Here is a 17,364-nt window from a genome sequence, read left to right as displayed (position 1 = left end):
TCCTCTGGAATACAATCTGGAATGGCAGGAAGGGGGCACTTCGCCCACCATGGAGCGGTGTCTGCATGACATTATATTCCCACGCAATGGTCTTCTGTTTTTCTCTACATGTTCAGTACGATTGTGTACAATAACTGACATGCATAATAAAAAACATAGTTAGATTATGTAAGGCCTAAGGGGTGCATGCAGAAATCAAGACTGATGGTAGAAAACGAGTAGATAGATCCAAAACTAATGATAGCAGGTAGATTATAGCTTCAGTTTAAAATGATAGACAATGGATCATCTACTGTTTGTTGCCCACCCAACATGAACCACATAGAAGACCCCAGATGAACCAGATAGTAGACAAATACTATTCATTGTTGCCTCGATATGTGCCCCACAGGCATTTTAAAACTCAAGTTTGAACATTAGTTTGGACATGACTCGGAGTCTAAGAGGTAACAAGACGATAAAGTAGCAGGTAATAATAACTGATGTATAACGTAAGCAGACATGAAAGAGTGCGACCTCTCTTCCAGAACTGTGTCGTCCTTAGGTTCATCTGCTCAGTCGATGATGGTAATGCAGTTGGCGTGGCTGCCGGCAACGGGGAAGATGATCTGAGGAGGCGAAAGAAAGTCTGCAGGGGGAATCTCTGCTGCAGTGAACACTTCCGTCGATGGTGCACCTCAGGTGGGGTGGATGACGGCACGGCATGAGCAGAACATAACACACAGGGTTTTCTTTGACACCTATCTGAAAATGAAGTAAATCTGTAAGGGCTCCTTAGAATTGGAAGATTCTATAAACGCAGGGACAAGAAAAACACAGGAATAGTATAGGAATGCACGTGCAAAACAGAGCATTTGCAAACATAGGATTTCTGCCAACCTGGGTGTTTGGTTCACATGAATTGGAAGAACACATGAATGGAGAAACATGGTTAAATTAAAGTCAAACCACGTGAAAATGCAAAAATAAGAATCTTATTATGCCAGCAATGCAATTACTCCTGTTCTTCATGCATATTAATTTGAAAACGACGTCCAAGTGGATATTAAAATTCCTATATTTTTTCTTTGAAAGAGGCACCAAAGGAAAAAAATCCTCCAGTTTTGCTTTGCTCCATTCCTTCTAACCAAATGCATGAATAGTAGTACCATAGTAAAGTTTCCAATTCCTATGTTTTCCTTCACATTTTCTTTGAACCAGTGGCGATTCTAGTAGGCAGTCTTCAACAGGCTGAAGCCTGCCCTTGAAATATTTTTTGAGCTTATGTTTGCTCCACATTAGTATCATATAATGGCTATCTTGCTAAACCGAGTAAAATTGTGGTTCAAAAGAGCATTTAGTTTTCTCCCTGTTAACTTTGTGACCATGATTCATTTATTTCTAGATTTGCAACTGCTTTGAACCAAAGGACCCCTGAGGGATCGACATGAATGCAGAGTAACAAAGTGATGCAACGAGTGTACAACCTCTTTGGCATAGCCTTGTCAACCTCAGCATCATTGGGTTGGACGTGGAGGATGGTGATGCTGGTGTGACTGTCGGAGGCGGGGAAGAAGATCCGAGGCCTCTGGAAACGACACTGAGGGTACTGCTCCGCTGTGATGGATGGTTCCGTCATTGGAGCAGCTCCGGTGAGGTGTACGGCGGCGAGGCTGAAGCAGGACAAGACATACAACATTAATCTGAAGTGGGACTCTAATATCATCTGCAATAGATGATGTAAAATACATCACCAAAAAGTGCTAGATGTAAAATGCATCAGCCGCACCACGGCCGCTCCGACAGATGCTGAAATACCGTTCACTCTGAACTTAACTGAAGAAACTGGACTTTATAGTCAAAACTGAATTTTACTATCGAAACTGGTTGAACTAGTAGCAGAGCATTGCAATTGAAGTTTAGGGTGTTCGAGCACTAGTAGCAGAGAAGCAGTGATCTAAATCAGCAGCCGCTCGAGCAGCGAATGCACTAGCAGAGAGCAAGTCGTGTAGCAGCATCGCGAGCGAGTGCTAAAGCAGCAACCCCTGTAGCTGTCGAAGGTCGTGCAGCAGCAGAAGCAGCGCGAGCAAGAGCAAGAGCAGAGCAGCATGAATGAGAGCAAGAGCGGAGCAGCAGCGTGACCGACAGCAATAGCGGAGCAGAGTAACAACACGAACGAAAGCAAGAGCAGTGCAGCAGCGCGAGCGACAACAAGAACAGATCCGCAGCGCGAGCGAGAGCCGGAGCAGCAGAAGCTAGTGCCGATGTGGAAATCGCCGTCGAGGAAGCAATGACATGGGGGAGAGACGTCGTGGATGAAGTGGCCGGCGCCGGCACCGTCGATGGAGATCCGCCATGGCTGCTCGGTATCGAGCACCGGCAGCCCTGTGAGATCGAATAAAAGATAAAATGCAGCGGTGAGTGCAGAATGTCCTTGGTGGCACCGAGTAGGCCTCGGCTTCATCGGAGGAATTGGTGAGGGTGCTGCGGTTCCGGTGGGGCAGGTCAAGACGGCACTGTGGGGATGGAGGTGGCGCGATAGACGAGGCGAACATCAGGGCAACTCCTTGGAGGTGGAGGACGGGGCGGCTGATCCGGCGGGACGACGAGATCGACGACGGGTCCTCATCTGGTGTGGTGGATAAGGGACAGCGAGTTGTTGCGGTGGACAACGTCGTTGGGGAAGAGTCTCCGGCTGGGCGGCGGTCGGGAGGCCGACGGAGGAGCGTGCAGTTTCGCGGGTTTTGGCGGCCTCGTTGTACGAATGGGGGGCGAAGCGGAAGGTAGGGGGAGCCATGGCTTAGGGACGCGCTTGTCCGAAATGTAGGGTAAGTTATGAACGTACCCCCACTAGTTTTGACCACGCGGCGTCGAGGCGGGATTTCCGGCTGAGGGGTAGAAAGGGGATTTCGCGTGCCTTGGCTGCCGGACCGATTTCGGATGAGGAGGGAGTTTTTGCGCGCGTCGAAATTTCAGGATAACAAGGTGCGGATTCCATGTTCGGCAGAACAAACTTAACGTATACAAAAAAACAATTCATACAAGACACACGAGAGTCATGTCCCCTTTTGCTATATTGCTATAAATGCCATTGAGAAAACTACAAGAAAAATGTAAAAAAAAATGGGAGAACAAGATTACCCTGTACAGTACCAAATCAATTCACACTTCCCTCAACAACAACAAAAAACAAATCAATTCCCACCACAAGAAAGATTCATGTCCCTTTTTATATGATTAAAAATGCCAGGATCTCGAATTTCAATTTTTGAATCCATGTTATGTTGAATTCGAATATATCTTTAGGTGACCTTGCGGTTTATAATGGATGTAGTCCTACATTTCGATCTTCCATCTTATATGAACATTTTACTCCACCCTATGAACATATATATTGTCGTCTACCATATGGACTAAATTTGAATCAATTTTCCTTATTTGAATACGATTGTTGTCAAGTTATACCATCATTTAAATATTATCTTGATAACAGAAAACATGCATATAGCAGTACTCATATTTCACTATGAACTACATGTACCATACGATCTCCTATTCAAATATGTGTATCCATTTTATGTTGAATTCAAATCACAGTACATTGGTCTAGGTAGTGAGATGTTCGGGATATTCTAAACCCTGTTTTCATATGTATAATTTTTGGCCGAACCGGGACAAGTTTCGGTATAAGCTTCTTGCAAACCGGAGATTATCTCAACAAGCCTCGTGGTTCCGAGAGGGAACGTGTCACCTTTGTGTGCAAAATGATATACGCTGCCTCCCCCTGATTTTCTTTACAGAGGCAAGATATAACTATATGAGTGCCCTGTTAAATTTTGGAATTATTCCGGGTTTGTTTGGTCTTTTTTATACACTAGCAAAACATGTCCGTGCGTTGCAACGGGAGGAAAAAAGCATCTTTCATACACACATCCGACAACATCAGCAAACAATATTCTTAAATAAATCTTTATTGACACAATTTCAAACAATATGAAAATCAACTTTAAGCCACTGGATTACATAAAACTCGTATTAAGAGGTTAATGTGCATCATCGTATAGGGGTTGGTAGTGCACTGTGCAAAACAGAGCAGATGATTATGTACCTGTTTTAACCTTTTAGGATATGGTAGTTGATAGGAATCAACATCCCCTATTGTGTCAATAATAGATTATGTGAGAGCATCAAACTGTCATATTTACTAAATTTGAATAGGGTAGAAAACATATATAAATGACATTTATTAAATGCCCCACATAGAGAAGATATTAATTAAGTTTACATTTTGTTAATTTTGGAATTATTCCGGGTTCGTTCGGCCTCTTTATACATTAATTGAGTTCTGGACATTTAATGTGCATAATTCAAATTTGAACTGCAAGCACGTGCTCCGGTGCACCAAAGTTGGTCGAAAAATCACATGTGTGTCCTTGGGTGAATTTCTAGGTCCCATGCAAGAAATGGGAAGGAAATTCAAACATCTGGGCGTCGTGACTCGGCCAAGAACATTGAGAAACTTGGTTTTTAAATTCCTATAAATCCAAAACTTGCCTGGAAATCATGAAACTTGGCATGGTGTCATGTCATGGCACTAACATGCTGTGGTAAAAAACTTGGCCGAATTGGAACAAGTTTTGGTATAAGCTTCTTGCAAATCGGAGCTTCTCTCAAGAAGGCTCATGGTTCTGAGAGGGAACGTGTCACCTTTGTACGCGAAACGATATACGCTGCCCCCCATGATTTTCTTTACAGAGGCAACATAGAACTATATGAGTGTCGTGTTAAATTTTGGGATTAGTCCGGGTTCGTTTGGACTTTTTATACATTAGTTGAGTTTCTGGTCATTTAATGTGCATATTTCAATTTTGAACTACAAGCACATGCTCCAGTGCACCAAAGTTAGTTGAAAAATAACATGTGTGTCCTCGAGTGAATTTCTAGGTCCCATGAAAGAAATGGGAATGAAATTCAAACATTTGGGCATCATGGCTCGACCGAGAACATTGAGAAACTTGGTTTTAAAATTCTTGTAAATCCAAAGCACGCCTAAAAATCATGAAACTTGGCTTGGTGTCATGTCATGGTATATACTAACATCCCGTGGTAAAATATTTGGCTGAATTGGAACAAGTTTTGGTATAAGCTTCTTGCAAACCGGAGCTTCTCTCAAGAAGGCTCGTGGTTCTGAGAGGGAATGTGTCACCTTTGTGTGCGAAACGATATACGCTACCCCCCCCTTGATTTTCTTTACAAAGGCAACATAGAACTATATGAGTGTCGTGTTAAATTTTGGAATTATTCCGGGTTCGTTTGGCCTTTTTATACATTAATTGAGTTTCTGGTCATTTAATGTGCATAATTCAAATTTGAACTACAAGCACATGCTCCAATGCACCAAAGTTGGTTGAAAAATCACATGTGTGTCCCCGGGTAAATTTCTAGGTCCCATGCAAGAAATGGGAATGAAATTCAAACATTTGGGCGTCGTGGCTCGGGCAGAAACGTTGAGAAACTTGGTTTTTTAATTCCAGTAAATCCAAAACACCCATGAAAATCATGAAACTTGGCTTGGTGTCATGACATGGCACCAACATGCTGTGGTAATTTTACTGTCCGATTTGCTAAGGCGCACACATTAACAATCAACGAAGTCATTTTGGAACAAGTGCTGTCACGTTACAATCGGAAACACAAGTATTATTGAAACCGTGGGTGTTCTACTTACCATTTACGTGCCGCCACACATCCCCTTTTTTTATTAGCTAGGAGGCGCCGTGCAGGGTAGCTATTTGAGTACGGGAGGCGTGCGATCAGACCCCTGCGCGTGCTTATCGGGAGGAGAGCCCTTTGACCTCCATCTGCCGCCCACCTCTCTCCCAAGGTCTCCATTAATGGTGCCCGAGCCCCTGTTTAATGGCGTGGCTATGTCTCACTTGACTGAGATTTAAGAGAGAAAAAAGAAAATCTGAAAAGAAATTTTGCACGGACCTTGATGTAAGATCCGACGGACCTATATAGCATCTACCGCGACTTATAGAAAGACTGATGAATATATAAGGACGACGACAATGGATAATAATTGTCTTACATATTTAGGAAGATAATTAGAAAAGCCACATGCGGCTACGCCCGAAACACAAGGGCAAAAGAAGAAGGAAGACACATACAACGATCTGGCTCGCTGATCTCTACTTTCTTGACGCGCTGCAGGTCGCGGAGACTAGTTCTCGCAGCGAGCGGTGATGATCTCTTTCATCAGTTTAACGTCCTTAATATGCTGCTTGGCAGCGTCCCCAGATTCCTCCACCAGCCTTTTGCGCTCGATGTGGAGCATGGCATTCTCGTCCATAAGTTTCTTGACGATGACGCTCGTCCTCTTCAACAAAGCAGCAGTCTCCTCCGTTCCAGCGATCTTCGCCCTCAACAGGTCGCCCTCGGCCCGGAGCTTCGCATTTCCCTCCCCTAGTTGCCGGATGACGCCGGTAGCCTATTCAAACGAGGCTTTCATGTCGTCCTGCAACCTCGCCCAACCGGAGATCTGATCCATCTGGCTATGGACGATCGCATGCATGCGGCTATAAGAGTCCTCGCCTCCTCGCGAGACATTTTCCCAGGCCGCCACGGCGTGGGAGGACATCTCTGCTGCATTCGCGGCTTGGCGGGACATCTCTTCTACTTCTGCGGCACCGCCGGACTAGTCTGATGGGTTGAGGTGCGGCAGGACCTCCGTGCTGCTTCGGCGGCGCGGTGGGACCTCCGTGCTGCTACTGTCGCGCGGCGGGACCTCCGTGTTGCTACTGCCGCGCGGTGGGACATCTCTCGTGCTTTCGCTTCCATGCTCGCCTCTCCCTGGTGGTAATCTCTCGACCCAGAACTCACGCTGGCCATGTCAGAAGCAAGGGAACAATGCTAAATGACTTGTTTGTTTTTGTGGATGAGGAGTTGAGGAGGAGTGTGCAGTCATCTTGTCATAGTAGTATTTATAACCGAGTACTAATACGCTCCTAAGTGGGAAACCGTTTAGGTTGTGATCGGTGTGAACAGGTTTGCAATTAAATATAGCGTGGTAGTAATTTGGAATGTGACGAGATGCAAGCTCAAAATTTATTGACGGTTCTAGTTTCGAAGTGCGGCACTATTCCCGGATGGCGTAACGTGGGCACGTGTTCTCGGCCGTGGTGTCGCAGTTTTGTAATATGCCATGGTACTTCTTTTTCTACTGCTGTGTACGTGCAATAACTAGCACCGTCGGGTACATATCTTACGGTTATTGGGGCGTTCGACAAGAATAGCCTCGTGGCGAGCTATAGACTACTCTTTTTTTCACACGCATTACATCGACACATATCATCTCTCTCCCTCTTTCCCACGCACACACCTAGTCTCTCAGGACTTCTCGCACGCACCATCTCTAGCTCCCTAGGTCGATGCCACCCACATACACTTATACTCTGAGTTTAGTACGTTATACACGAAGAGAAGAGGTGCACACACGCACTCGTCCTCTCTCACGCACGCATCTGTAGCTACGAAATGTAGTGTTCTCAACCATCCGTATGGCTCTATCATAGGTTCCCGGTTCTCCTTGGCCTTGAAATTGAGAAGTTTAAAATGCGGAGGCTAAGCTGGAGGCGTGAGGTTTTGGTTAATGTGCGGACCGCACCTGGCACCAACACGACATGAGCTTCGTCTTCCTAGTGCGCAGTCGGGTGAGTACTACTAGTAGTACTACTACTTTGTTGTGTCGCGTCAACTCGCAGAAGTATGCAACACTTCTTGAAACAAGCATATAAGCTACTTATACTTCTTACCCAAAGGATCTTTATATCCAACAGACACAAAATATCCGTTCGACTATTGGAAATTACTTTAACTGTTGATCTGATGTTGAAGTAATTGCTGCATCGCCACCAAAACCCACCACCTCTTAAGCTAAAGTAGACCAAGCTAACCCCTATATTAGCATATTACTAAGATAAGTAGAAGGCACTGTAGAATCATTTAGGAGGCGAGCTTGTCAATCTGAATGTGGAGGGACAATGTCCTCGACATCCTAGCCCGGCTAGCAGCTTGGGCGGAACTGTGAAGAAGGTCAGCTCCTGCATAGCAACGTCGCCAGGATCCTTGCTGCTTCTCACCTTGATTTCCACCTTGACGGCGTTAGTCCTGCCTTTGGGCTCCCGCGGCGGGCTGTTCGCCCACAGCTTGGCCGCGTAGTGCAGCAGTGGGGACGCCCCCGCTCTGATGCAGACGACCGACATGGTGACAGGTGCGCCGATGTCGAGCACGCCGCCGACCAAGAACAACGCGCGACCGTCCTCCTCCGCGAACAGCAAGAGCCATGGCTCCGACACTGGCACTTGCAGCTGGAGCACCTTGCCGTACTGGATCCTGTGCACGGGCATGGGATGCACGGTGCAGATGTGGTGGGAGAGCGCCAGCGGCGGGTGATGTCTACTACACAGCCTTCTTCTTGAAGACGTTGTTGGGCCTCCAAGTGCAGAGGTTTGTAGGACAGTAGAAAATTTCCCTCAAGTGGATGACCTAAGGTTTATCAATCTGTGGGAGGCGTAGGATGAAGATGGTCTCTCTCAAGCAACCCTACAACCAAATAACAAAGAGTCTCTTGTGTCCCCAACACACCCAATACAATGGTAAATTGTATAGGTGCACTAGCTCGGCGAAGAGATGGTGATACAAGTGCAATATGGATGGTAGATATAGGTTTTGTAATTTGAAATATAAGAACAGAAAGGTAACTAATGATAAAAATGAGCACAAACGGTATTGCAATGCTAGGAAACAAGGCCTAGGGTTCATACTTTCACTAGTGCAAGTTCGCTCAACAATAATAACATAATTGGATCATATAACTATCCCTCAACATGCAACAAAGAGTCACTCCAAAGTCACTAATAGCGGAGAACAAATGAAGAGATTATTGTAGGGTATGAAACCACCTCAAAGTTATTCTTTCGGATCGATCTATTCAAGAGTTCGTACTAGAATAACACCTTAAGACACATATCAACCAAAACCCTAATGTCACCTAGATACTCCAATGTCACCTCAAGTATCCGTGGGTATGATTATACGATATGCATCACACAATCTCAGATTCATCTATTCAACCAACACAAAGAACTTCAAAGAGTGCCCCAAAGTTTCTACCGGAGAGTCAAGACGAAAACGTGTGCCAACCCCTATGCATAAGTTCACGAGGTCACGGAACCCGCAAGTTGATCACCAAAACATACATCAAGTAGATCACGTGATATCCCATTGTCACCACAGATAAGCACATGCAAGACATACATAAAGTGTTCTCAAATCCTTAAAGACTCAATCCGATAAGATCACTTCAAAGGGAAAACTCAATCCATTACAAGAGAGTAGAGGGGGAGAAACATCATAAGATCCAACTATAATAGCAAAGCTCGCGATACATCAAGATCGTACCACCTCAATTACACGAGAGAGAGAGAGAGATCAAACACATAGCTACTGGTACATACCCTCAGCCCCGAGGGTGAACTACTCCCTCCTTGTCATGGAGAGCGCCGGGATGATGAAGATGGCCACCGGTGAGGGATCCCCCCCCTCCGGCAGGGTGCCGGAACAGGGTCCCGATTGGTTTTTGGTGGGTACAGAGGCTTGCGGTGGCGGAACTCTCGATCTATTCTGTTCCCCGATGTTTTTAGGGTATATGGACATATATAGGCGAAAGAAGTCGGTCGGGGGAGCCACGAGGGGCCCACGAGGATGGGGGCGCGCCCAGGGGGGCAGGCGCGCCTCCCTGCCTCGTGCTCTCTTCGTTGATTCCCTGACGTGTACTCCAAGTCTCCTGGATTGCTTTCTTTCCAAAAATAACTCTCCCGAAGGTTTCATTCCGTTTGGACTCCGTTTGATATTCATTTTCTTCGAAACACTGAAACAAGGGAAAAAACAGGAACTGGCACTGGGCTCTGGGTTAATAGGTTAGTCCCAAAAATAATATAAAAGTGTTTAATAAAGCCCATAAACATCCAAAACAGATAATATAATAGCATGAATACTTCATAAATTATAGATACGTTGGAGACGTATCAGCACCCCCAAGCTTAAATCCTGCTCGTCCTTGAGTAGGTAAATGATAAAAGAAAGAATATATTAAGTGTGAATGCTAGCAGGTGCACAAGTTTGATCAATGATAATTTCAATCACCTTTTCTAGCATCATCATATGTCATAACAGTAGCTCAACTAATAGAACTTTTCATGATCAAGTAACAAACTATTCACATGTTAAAGTATAGATCATAAACTTTCTTGAAAACTAACAAACCGTGTTATTAGTCATCAAACAATTACAATTCATCTTATTTTCAGGAAGAGTCTATGTCAGAGCTTTAATTCAGCAAACTTCACATACTCAACTATCATTTAGTCTTCCATGATTGCTACCACTCAAAGCATATTTTTAGAACAAACAGTATTCATCGAACACAGAGAAAGATAGGGGCTTAATGTTTTGCCTCCCAACCTTTTACCTCAAGGGTAATGTCAACAGTAATAATTCATGATCAAATATATTTGAATGGCCATATATGCTTAGATCTTTCCATCACATGATGCTTGCCAACTAAAGAGTAGGTTGGAATGAGAAGGAATACTACTAACTCTTGCATAAAAGTAAAAGATAGGCCCTTCGCAGAGGGAAGCAGGGATTTGCAGAGGTGCCAGAGCTCGAAGCAAAAACAGAGATGAAAATAATTTTGAGAGGTATGCTTTCATTGTCAACATAACGACCAAGAGTTCCCAATATCTTCCGTACTAGATACATTATAGGCGGTTCCCACGCAGAAAAGTAAAGTTTTTACTCCCCCTCCACCAACATTCACACTCCACGGCTTGTCCGAAACAACGGGTGCCGTCCAACTATCAACATTCCTGGGGGAGTTTGTTTAAATTATTTGCGAATTTGTTTTTGATCTTTTGATCATAGGACTGGGCATCCCAGTTACCAGCCATTTTCTCGTGAATGATGAGCAGAGTCCACTCATCGTGAGAATAACCCACCTAGCATGGAAGATACTGACAACCCCTAGTCGCTACATGAGCGATTCGGGCATACAAAACAGATTATTATTTGAAGGTTTAGAGTTTGGCACATGCAAATTTACTTGGAACGGCAGGTAAATACCGCATATAGGTAGATATGGTGGACACTCATGGAAGAAACTTGGTTCAAGGAATTTGGATGCACAAGCAGTATTCCCGCTTAGTACAAATATTTTGGCTAGCAAAGGATTCTAAATAGCAAGCACCACAAGTTAGAGGATCCATAACAATATAACTTCTATACAAATATACCCAAGCATAACTCATTATGTTGTCTTCCTTGTCCAACTTCAACTAATTTGCTCAGGTTTGAAAATAATTAATGGGGCTCACAATCATACAAGATGTCCAAGATAGTATTATATGTGAAATCTCTCTTCCTTCAATATTCTTTCATGAATTGTTCAAGTGACCAATACAACGTTTGCTAACCTTCAATAAATTTACCGCCTCTACTTCTTATATGTAAAGTCATTACTCCCTATGGGATAAGTATATGAAACATATATAATTTCAGATTTATGATATTCAATTCATTCAACCATTTACTCATAGGATATAAGTGAAGCACACGAGTAAATGACATACTACTCCAAAAAGATATAAGTGAAGATCAATGAGTAGTTAAATAATTATGTAGCTATGTGAAGACTCTCTCTCATTTAAGAATTTCAGATCTTGATATTTTTATTAAAACAGCAAGCAAAACAAAATAAAATAAATTGACTCTCCAAGCAAAACACATAGCATGTGGTGAATAAAAATATAGCTCCAAGTAAAGTTACCGATGAACGAAGACGAAAGAGGAGATGCCTTCCGGGGCATCCCCAAGCTTAGACGCTTGGTTGTCCTTGAATATTACCTTGGGGTGCCTTGGGCATCCCCAAGCTTAGGCTCTTGCCACTCCTTATTCCATAGTCCATCGAATCTTTACCCAAAACTTGAAAACTTCACAACACAAAACTTAACAGAAAATCTCGTGAGCTCCGTTACCGAAAGAAAACAAAACACCACTTCAAGGTACTGTATTGAACTCATTCTTTATTTATATTGGTGTTAAACCTACTGTATTCCAACTTCTCTATGGTTTATAAACTATTTTACTAGCCATAGATTCATCAAAATAAGCAAACAACACACGAAAAACAGAATCTGTCAAAAACAGAACAGTCTGTAGTAATCTGTAACTAACGCAAACTTCTGGACCTCAGAAAAATCTACCAAACTAGGACGACCTAGATAATTTGCTTATTGATCTTCTGAAATTGGAATCAGTATTTTATCACGTTCTGGTAATTGTTAACAATTGTTTTCGTGAACAGAAAGTTTCTGGAATTTTCAGCAAGATCAAATAACTATCATCCAAGAAGATCCTATAGGTCTTACTTGGCACAAACACTAATTAAAACATTAAACCACATCTAACCAGAGGCTAGATGAAATATTTATTACTAAACAGAACCAAAAAGTAGGAAACAAAAATAAAATTGGGTTGCCTCCCAACAAGCGCTAATGTTTAACGCCCCTAGCTAGGCATGATGATTTCAATGATGCTCACATAAAAGATAAGAATTGAAACATAAAGAGAGCATCATGAAGAATATGAATAGCACATTTAAGTCTAACCCACTTCCTAAGCATAGGGATTTTGTGAGAAAACAACTTATGGGAACAATAATCAACTAGCATAGGAAGGCAAAACAAGCATAACTTTAAAACTTTAAGCACATAGAGAGGAAACATGATATTATTGCAATTCCTACAAGCATATGTTCCTCCTTCATAATAATTTTCAGTAGCATCATGAATGAATTCAACAATATAACCATCACATAAATCATTCTTTTCATGATCTACAAGCATAGAATTTTTACTATCTACATAAGCAAATTTCTTCTCATGAATAAAAGTGGGAGCAAACTCAACAAAATAACTATCATGTGATTGAAAATTAAGATTGAGATGACAAGTTTCATGGTTATCATTATTCTTTATAGCATACTTGTCATCACAATAATCATCATAGATAGGAGGCATGCTTTCATCATAATAAATTTGCTCATCAAAACTTGGGGGACTAAACATATCATCTTCATGAAACATAGCATCCCCAAGCTTGTGGCTTTGCATATCATTAGCATCATGGGTATTCAAAGAATTCATACTAACAACATTGCAACCATGCTCATCATTCACATATTTTATGCCAAGCGTTCTATGTAATTCTTCTTCTAGTACTTGAGCACAATTTTCCTTCTCATCATTTTCATGAAAGATATTGAAAAGATGAAGCATATGAGGCACCCTTAATTCCATTTTTTTGTAATTTTCTTTTATAAACTAAACTAGTGCTAAAATAAGAAACTAAAAGATTTGATTGCAAGATCTAAATATATACCTTCAAGCACTCACCTCCCCGGCAACGGCGCCGGAAAAGAGCTTAGTTGACGGGGTGTGAGTGCCGCTTACCTAGCCTCCCCGGCAACGGCGCCAGAAAAGAGCTTGATGTCTACTACACAACCTTCTTGTTGAAGACATTGTTGGGCCTCCAAGTGCAGAGGTTTGTAGGACAGTAGCAAATTTCCCTCAAGTGGATGACCTAAGGTTTATCAATCCGTGGGAGGCGTAGGATGAAGATGGTCTCTCTCAAGCAACCCTACAACCAAATAACAAAGAGTCTCTTGTGTCCCCAACACACCCAATAAATTGGTAAATTGTATAGGTGCACTAGTTCGACGAAGAGATGGTGATACAAGTGCAATATGGATGGTAGATATAGGTTTTGTAATCTGAAAATATAAGAACAGCAAGGTAACTAATGATAAAAGTGAGCACAAACGGTATTGCAATGCTAGGAAACAAGGCCTAGGGTTCATACTTTCACTAGTGCAAGTTCTCTCAACAATAATAACATAATTGGATCATATAACTATCCCTCAACACGCAACAAAGAGTCACTCCAAAGTCACTAATAGCGGAGAACAAACGAAGAGATTATTGTAGGGTACGAAACCACCTCAAAGTTATTCTTTCGGATCGATCTATTCAAGAGTTCGTACTAGAATAACACCTTAAGACACATATCAACCAAAACCCTAATGTCACCTAGATACTCCAATGTCACCTCAAGTATCCGTGGGTATGATTATACGATATGCATCACACAATCTCAGATTCATCTATTCAACCAACACAAAGAACTTCAAAGAGTGCCCAAAGTTTCTACCGGAGAGTCAAGACGAAAACGTGTGCCAACCCCTATGCATAAGTTCACGAGGTCACGGAACCCGCAAGTTGATCACCAAAACATACATCAAGTAGATCACGTGATATCCCATTGTCACCACAGATAAGCACATGCAAGACATACATAAAGTGTTCTCAAATCCTTAAAGACTCAATCCGATAAGATCACTTCAAGGGAAAACTCAATCCATTACAAGCGAGTAGAGGGGGAGAAACATCATAAGATCCAACTATAATAGCAAAGCTCGCGATACATCAAGATCGTACCACGTCTAGAACACGAGAGAGAGAGAGAGAGATCAAACACATAGCTACGGGTACATACCCTCAGCCCCGAGGGTGAACTACTCCCTCCTTGTCATGGAGAGCGCCGGGATGATGAAGATGGCCACCGATGAGGGATCCCCCCTCCGGCAGGGTGCCGTAACAGGGTCCCGATTGGTTTTTGGTGGGTACAGAGGCTTGCCGCGGCGGAACTCCCGATCTATTCTGTTCCCTGATGTTTTTAGGGTATATGGACATATATAGGCGAAAGAAGTCGGCCAGGGGAGCCACGAGGGTGGGGGGCGCGCCTCCCTGCCTCGTGCTCTCCTCGTTGATTCCCTGACGTGTACTCCAAGTCTCCTGGATTGCTTTCTTTCCAAAAATAACTCTCCCGAAGGTTTCATTCCGTCCGAACTCCGTTTGATATTCCTTTTCTTCGAAACACTGAAACAAGGGAAAAAATAGGAACTAGCACTGGGCTCTGGGTTAATAGGTTAGTCCCAAAAATAATATAAAAGTGTTTAATAAAGCCCATAAACATCCAAAACAGATAATATAATAGCATGAATACTTCATAAAATATAGATACGTTGGAGACGTATCAGCGGGCCTTCGTAGCCCCAGACGGACACGGGGCATTTGTAGGGCACGAGCGGACACACGCTCTGGTGATCGGCGAGCTCGTGGTAAGTGACGTAGAGCCCACAGCCTTCGTGCGGGCACTCCACCCTCACCAAGGAGAGGGCGGCGTCCATCGCCGTGTTTTGCACGTCAAAGCCGCCGCCGTGCTCGCACTTCTGGCACTGTCGCTGGTTCCCGGGGCTACAACTTGCTCGATCAGCCGAACGGACGAGGTGTTTTCGAAGCTCATACACTGGAGGCTTCAAGGGGCGGAGGCAGAAGGGGCAGTGGAGCAAGGTGAGGTCCATAGAGACCATAGAGAGCTCCATCGTCGGATCTTGTTCCGTCAGCATGATCTCGCCCTCCTCGTGCACAACCATCTATCACTTTAGGGCTGGGACTTTACAAAGTTTTATCGTCACATATTCATACTACTTCAAGGTGCATTAAATCAACACATGCAAGTATCAAAAGGAAAGTCACGGCATGCATGCATGCGTTGTAATTAATGCATCGGTAAACGCAAATTATTGAAATATATCGAGTGCACTGCTTTGATGTGTCGCGTCAACTCGTACAGCAAGGATAAGTTTTATTACAACGCCCTCTCCCTCGCCCATGAGCGTGGTGGCTCGCAGGACTAAGAGAAGCTTTCGCTACACGCTCTCCCTCCCGCACGCGGTGGACATGCAGCAGTTCATTCGGTGTCAGATGGCCAGAAGCATACTAGTAGTACTCCACTGTAGTAGTACCATCATTGTTCGACTTCCCGAAGAGGCGAAGAGCCAAGCGCAACCTAGATGCTCGTGTGGCAGTTTCATGTGTAGGGGAGGTAGTATAGTGACATAGTCTAGGGTAGCGTGTACCGTGCCTCTAAGCTTAAAATCGTTGGAGTCGGCTCCATGCTATGAGGCCGTCTCGAAGCATTTTTTGATTAAAATAATCTTCTGGCCCTACCTGTCGTCCTGGTGATTGTAGTTTGCACGCTCATCTGGTCAAGGCAGGAATATATATTTTAATTTGTGGTGGGGTAAAAGGTTGCAACAAATATATTATACACTGCGGGTCTTTTAGCCAAGTTTTTAGAGGCAAGCATGTGGGGCCAGTGCTATGATGTGCCGTGTCAACTCATACAATAAGGAGAAGCTTGATTTTACTACTACACGCCCTCTCCCTCGCCCATGCGTGTGGTGGCTCATAGACGAGGACAAGCTTTTGCTTACTACAACAAGCTATCCCTCCCGCACGCCGTGGACGGACATGCAGCAGTTGATTCGATACTGTAGAAGTAGTAACATCATTGTTCGTCTTCTCGAAGAGGCGAAGATCCAAGCGCAACCTGAACGTGGCAGTTGTGAACGCTCGTGTGGCAGTATTTGTGTAGGGGTGGGGCGTGGTGCGGAGCCTTGGAGCACGCATATAGCCAGGCTCTTGCATGAGACAAAATTGCCATGTAAGCAGGCTATAAGCCCACTATTGTGCTTGCTCGCCCTGTAAACCCGAAAGGAGGGACTACTCCCTCCGTTCCTAAATACTCCCTCCGTTTTTATTTAGTCCGCGTACTAGCTTTGGTAAAAGTCAAGCTTTATAAACTTTGACCAAGTGTATAAAAATATATATTAACATAAGCAATAAAAAATCAATACAATTAGATTTATTATTGAATGTACTTTCACATGATATATATTTGTTATGATAAATGTTTATATTAGTTTTTATAAACTTGGTCAAACTTTATGAAAATTTGACTTCAGTCAACTCTAATATGCAGAGTAAATAAAAACGGAGTGAGTATTTGCCTTTCTAGAGATTTCAACAAGTGACTACACCCTAAATGAGTACATATGGAGCAAAATGAGTGAATCTACATCGTAAATAAATACTATGTAGTTCTCTCATTTTCCTCTCCACCTTGGTCACAGTGCACAATATTGAGTATACTACTACTGACTAGTCTCTTTTTGACACACATTTACGTTGATACGGCTTGAATGCCAACGAGGCAGAGGGTAGCGGTTCCCAAAATGTTGAACGGTCAATGATGCCTCCGTGTTGAATTAGCATCCAGAGGTAGGAGTAAGTAATTGGAGAAGCATAATGGAGCCAGCACGATGTGAATCCATCTACTCCTTGTTTCTGCGCAACATTGCCC

General features: G+C 43.5%; 1 pseudogene; it reads right to left on the bottom strand.

The window, feature by feature from the left end:
• Positions 1 to 7,983: 7,983 nt before the first annotated feature.
• LOC141042017 (uncharacterized) lies at positions 7,984 to 15,592 on the bottom strand (annotated as a pseudogene).
• Between the last annotated feature and the right edge of the window lie 1,772 nt (positions 15,593 to 17,364).

This window comes from Aegilops tauschii, chromosome 2 (assembly GCF_002575655.3).
Source record: "Aegilops tauschii subsp. strangulata cultivar AL8/78 chromosome 2, Aet v6.0, whole genome shotgun sequence".
In the NCBI taxonomy this organism is placed as follows: Eukaryota; Viridiplantae; Streptophyta; class Magnoliopsida; order Poales; family Poaceae; genus Aegilops; species Aegilops tauschii.
Note: the sequence above shows the minus strand (reverse complement) of the source record. Positions and strands in the feature narration are given on the sequence as shown.